We start from the raw sequence: 6,351 nt of genomic DNA, 5'->3' as shown, positions 1-6,351 counted from the left end.
ATTTTATGGGGCGGAGCATTTTGAAGGTTCTGCTAGCAATTGCCTGCGTCCACAGCTTCCTGTATATCGTCAGATCACACAGGGAAGACGGTAGTCTGTTCCTAGGACTAAGGCCATCTTCCTCCTAATTATTTTCTAATGAGACATACTTACTGTTGACACAGAAACCACCATACTGCCTATTATAATCCTCTAATGTTGTATATACCCACTATATACAAATTTATATTTTTAGTGTAAAAATGCATCAGTGACACCGCTGAGGACTAAAAAGCAAAGCCAATAAACTTTAGTATTTTAAAATACCTACTTACCCCACCATTTAGGAGAATGAATTGGTGCTGACTACAAGGACTGTACAAGAAAGAGGTGAAGAAGAGACTGGAAAACCAACATGAGAACTTCATCTTACAAGAGTGAGTAGGTGCTAATTGTACATGTTGATTATCAAGTGACCTTATCATAATAATGATCATCATCATCATTAACATATTGTGGGCTGCAAGTTAACTCATGTCCTCCTCACCATAATTCTTTGAGGCAGATACTAATGTTATCCTCATTTTTTTTTATAAAGTGAAACCAAAGCTTACAGCTGCTCAGTGGCCTGTCCAAGGTCAACAGCTAGTAAGTGAGCCTCAAAAGGGGTCTGTTGAAAGAAAGCCCTAACTTGCCTTTAATCGCCATGACAAGGTTACGTGACTTCACTGGTACTGCAGTAGTATTTTTAGAAGTGGGGATTTTACCCATTGCCTGGCATGTACATCTGCCCCCATGACCTGATCATTCATTAAGTTACTCATTTGTGACCCAGGTATTGGCTGTCACCACCAACAGCCTCTCCTTTTGCCCCCATGCATCTCTTCATTTCCCAGAGAACCCAAGTCACCAGGTGTTAGGAGCCCTGTGAACTTGACGGAAGGCCAGCCAGCCTCCTGCATTTCTCACATTCCCCATCCACGCATCCTTGGAGCGGCCTCATGGAGCTGCTTGCATAGAAGGTAATTCCATCAGAAACCAAGGGAGCAATTTGGGTGATTTGTCCTGGTGACTTTGGAATTAGGGTTCATGTTGGAAGCCTCCATGTGTTTCCTCTGCTCTAGGCATTTTAATGTGTCTAGTACATCTCTCCCAGTCTACAGCCACAAGGGCTGTGGTTTGAAGTCCCTCCAAGGCCCCCCAAAGAGAGTTTTGCATACACCATATAAACTATCTTTAAAGTCAGACCACTCCAAATATCCCCTTCACATATGGTGAAACTCTGTCCGGCCCTTTTCACATAGTCCAATAACAGATGGAAAATTAATTTCATATACATCAGTTTCATAGGGCAGACTGCGGAGTTCACCTTGCACAGCGCTTTGCATTTCTTTCCCAAACACTCACTCTCTCTTCCAAAGCCCTCTCTTTATCCACAAGCCTCTGAGTCTCTGTGCCCACCTCTGTCTCTCTCACTCTCTGTCATTGTCTCTGTACTCAGTCCTTTTCCGTCCCAGCCTTTCAGTCTTCCTCTCCCTCCACTTCCTCCTCCGCTCCATTCTGGATCCCCTCAATGTAAAGCAATTTAGTGCTTCCAAACATGGGCATCTTCACCCATCACCTCTCATTAGCATACAACAATGATCCTTCTTCCTTAAATTACAGCTAAGAGATAATCCATATTTTTTGTGCCATCAGTTTTTTGTTTTTTCAAGCACTTATTGAGTACTTAATTTGGTATAGGAGAAAATAATCATATACTGGTGGTGACCATTTCACTGTACAAAGAGCCATTTGTGTTGTCCATCTTAGATGGGCAGAATTTTGTTTCTTGCTGTCCCTGGATTTTCTCAAATGGAGGTCCCCATTAGCCCTGGTTGTGCAGCAATTGCGTGGTGAGGACAGCCTCCCTTCTAGATCCAGCACCCGTGGGGAGTCTCCATTAAGTTGGTTTCTACGTGTTGTACATGGATTTGGCTCTGCCCATTTACATTCTTTCTTCCATCCCACTGGGATGAAGGGAACAGATGCACCAAAAGACTGGCCGAGGTTGGAGGCATGAATTCTGGCCAAGAATTATACTGATGCTCACATTCATGTGTGTGCAAACCATGAAGCTAAAGGCCTTCTGTCAGAGGCCGGCAGGCATCCCCTCCCCCTTGATTGCATTGCAACCTGGGGTTATACAAGCCCATGCCTCTGTTCTCTGCCTGCTCCCCCCAGTAAGAGGGACAGTGATGGTGTGGCTGCACTGACTTCAGATTTCTTCCGTCGCCCTTAAGTTCAGATCCATACCTGAAACCTGAAAGTGACTTGCTGATGCCTGAAAATAAGCCTTGTGTCAATGTGAATTCGATAGACTGTATCAGTGGGATTATGAATCAGCCAAAACATACAAAAAAAAGAAATCTCTTTTTGTTGGTGAAGGGAACTGCAGAGGCACAAAATTTCCCTCCCCCCGTTTAGCTTTATTTACAATTTACCTATATTTTTAGCAGTGGTTGGTCCAGAGTTCCTTGCCAATCTAGTATTGTTAAAGGATACGAATGAAGGAAGTATATGACATGATAACGTGATAAAACCATTAGGCAGCAGCCTTACCGGACCCTTGGGGATTTTCACAAATTGCTCTAACAAATGAATCCATTAACTATGTGAAATCAGGCATTGAGCATAATTTATAAGCCCTGCTTGTGGTTATTAGTATTATCTTTTTGTTGGCTGTCAGGGGAAGGGGTTATCTGTGTGTGTGTTGGGAGATGGAAAAGACCAAGCCCAATGGACTCCATGTCATCGTTGTGTGCTAAGCCCAGCCCTCTGAGATTTGGGGCCCTGGGGAGATTTTTCTGGACTTACCAGTGACACTAAAGTGAGGGGAACACCAAGCCTATTGGAACGTCCATGTTAAGCCTGATATTTTGTTAGCTGTAGCCTCTGGAAGAGATCCTGAACTCTGACACATGGACAGGATGTTAAGTATACGCTCTCATGCAGGAATACAAGAGTCACTTTTCAGTGTGGGAGAGTGAGCAACACTATACAGCCCCAGCTGCACACAAATTGGCTCTGGGAGCCTGGGCAAGTCATTTGTTCCTTCCGAGATGTTTCCTCTAATAATCCCCACCCTGCCTACCTCAGAATTCTCTGAAGGATTAACTGGGCACAGTATTCATAACACTACTTGGAAAGTTTACAACTGTGACCTGACCTCTAGGAGATACGAGTAAGTGGTTTTGTTGAACTAGTTGAATCCTGATGTGGTCTAGGTCAGCTGCGATTGAATGCTTAATTTAAAATAATTTTTTCAGTTGGTATGGAAATAGAGTTTTTCCTTCCCTCTCATATTTGGCAGAAATTAGCTAAGCCCCTCCTCCCTTGTCATTTAAGCCACAAACATAGTAGAGAAGATGGAGGAGGCAAAGGTAAGCCATCATTATGTAAGAGAGAATCCAGGTCACTGTTTCAGACTCAGTTCTCAGCTTATCGACAGTTATCGAAGGAATGTTTGTGAAGCTTGCTGTTTCTAGGACACGTTAGTGTTCAGTTTGGCCTTGGTGGCTAGGTCAGAAGGGAAGACGTGGTTCTAAGAATCAAAGGAAGGCAAACAGTGATGTTTATTTTTTTAATTTTGTTTTTAACTCCTGTCACTGCTTAAGCAATGCAGAATACCCATGAAGGAGGATATTTTGCAAAGTATATTAAGCCACTGAAGGTAGATGTGTAGGCATCCGTTAAGGTGATAATTGGGTATGTGTCCTCAAACCCAGCATATGTAAAACAGATCTCACCTTTGGTCTCAAATATGCCCTAAGTCCTTGATCCTGTATCTTTGAATGGAATCACCCAAAAGCCTTAACTCTGCCTTAGAGATATTAATTAAACTTAGAATTTGATAAGTCAAATATGCATGTTTAAACGTTAAGGGTAACTACTAAAAGAAAAGAAATAAAATGTATTAATTCCAGTTAGCAACTGGTAGGGATAAGGGAAAAGAGGTGAAATAAATAAAATTGTACTTATCCAAAGGAATCTAGAAAAAAGAGAAGAATAATAGAAATGTTTTTAAAAATTGCTCATAATTACGTGGCAGAAATAAATTCAAATACATTGATAATCACAATAAATGTAAATGGGCTAAATTTACTAGCTACTGGATTTTTTAAAAATCCATCTACACTCTGATTATAAGAGACACATTTAAAACATGAGGACACAGAAAGGTTAAAAGCAAAAGAATGAAAAACAGACACACACACACACACACAAATAGACACCAGATGTTAACAAAAAACTAAAAGTTGGTATGGCAATATTAATATATAAAGTAGGTCTAAGACAAAAAGAATGATCAGGAATAAAAGGGATCACTGCATAATGGTAAGTGGATCAGTTCAACAGAAAGATATAAAAATTCTAAACGTGTATACTTAATGACATAGCTTCAAAATATATAAAGTGAAAATTGACAAATACATAAAGAGAAGTTGTTGACCAATTCACAATGATGGTGGGGGGTTTTAACACATTTCTGTCATAAATGATAGAGCAAACAGGCAAGAAAATATTAAGGATGTGGAAGATCGAAATACGCAATTAACATGTTTAATGGAATGAACCATGTAAGAGAACCCTGCACCCCACAATTAGTCAACACCGTTCTTCCCAAAGACACATGGAGCATTTACAAAAATTGACCATGTACAAGGTCATAAGGCAAGACTCAGCACAAATAGAATTCATTTTGTTGAGACTATGCTTTGATTAGAGTAGAAATCACTCCCACCCATCTCACTGGTGACAAAGCCCTTTCATCTGTCCCTCTTTAATGTCTCCTAGCATCACCCTCCCTACTCCATTCTCACTGTGCTGCCTGAGTGCAGGTGCTACACCTTCTCTCACCTGGGCTGCTGAGGCAGGCAGCAGCGGCCTCTTCTCCAGCACTGCTCTCTTCCAGTCCACTTTCCACCCTGCTGCCAGGGACCCTTCTAACATGTGAAAATGAGTATCCCTCTCCTGCTGAAGATCTTTGACTGTGTCAGTGGGTTTCCTGCTGCCGTCAAGATAAAACCCAGACCCCACCATGACCTGTAAGGCTTTCCTCATCTGGTCTCCACCTAATCTTGTTGCCTTTTCTCTTATTGGCCTGCTCTTCTTGGAGTCCCCCCATACCCTCACACTCACCCAGCCACGTTCTCTCTCTCCCCCTTCCTCCACCCTTCCACCATTGCCTTTCTAAGTCATACTCATCCTTCAGAAATTCGTCTCAGATATTTCCTCCTCCAGAAAGCCTGCTTGGACACATCCCCAGCCCTGACATCCCTACTCTTCCTCCGTTCCACACGCACCAGTTCAGATTAGTTGATCCCCTAATGCTCCCATAGCAGCATTCCATTTACTCTGTCACAGCACTGGGTGTAATGGCTGTGCATATTCCCTACTTAAAGCCTTCATTGTTTTCCTGTTGCTCTGGGATAAAGACTAAGGCCAGAACAAGGCCTGCGGGGCTCTGGGAGGACCAGCCCTGGCCTCTTCTCTGCCTCATTACTCATCTCTCCAAACTAGCCTTCCACTTCCTTGAAACCATGCATTCCCGCCTACCTGCGGACCTTTACCTACACTGTTCCCTCTCTCTGGAGCACTGTTCCTCTCCTCCTCCTCTTTACCCCACTCACCTGGTTAACTCCTACTTTTTCTTCAAGTCTTAGTTCAGTTGTCAGTTCCTCAAGGAAGCCTTGCCTGACTTCCCTTAATTGGATCAGGTTCCTCTAGTTCTCACCGGACCATTTAACATTTCCTCAGAGCTCTTATTTCAGTTTCTAATTACACCTTCGTTCTTGTGATTATTTAATTCATGTCTCTCTTCATGACTGAGCTATCAGCTCCATGACAGTACAGACCAATCTGCCTTACTCACCATGGTCTCCTAGTATCTGGTAAAATGCCTGGCACTGAATGGGCATTTGATAGATATCTGTTGGAAGCGTGAATAAATATAGTTTAACTATATTTGCTTGACTGTCTCCTTCATTAGTCTCTGAGGCCCTGAACAGACACTGTGCCTTTTCTTTCTAGACCCAGCCCTTAGCAGGTGGCTGCACGTCATCAGTGTCTTGTGTACATTTGTTGATCGAATACCAGGCCAATCCCTTCTCGGGAGACTCTCCTGGAAACATATTATCAGGACACCTAATTAGAAGATGATGTCCTACAGGTATTAACAGAGTAGCTAAGCCAAGAGCACACATGTATTTTAATTGGGTTCAAATTAGGGCTGGAATATCCTACCCTGCTGGGTTAAAAGCAGGGCCAAACCTAGTTCCCATCTTGTAGAAGATACTTCCTTACTTCTTCAAAGGAAATATTAAGGAAATA

The sequence above is a fragment of the Hyperoodon ampullatus genome (genome assembly GCF_949752795.1).
Source record: "Hyperoodon ampullatus genome assembly, chromosome: 4".
NCBI lineage: Eukaryota > Metazoa > Chordata > Mammalia > Artiodactyla > Ziphiidae > Hyperoodon > Hyperoodon ampullatus.
This window is presented reverse-complemented; position numbering follows the sequence as displayed.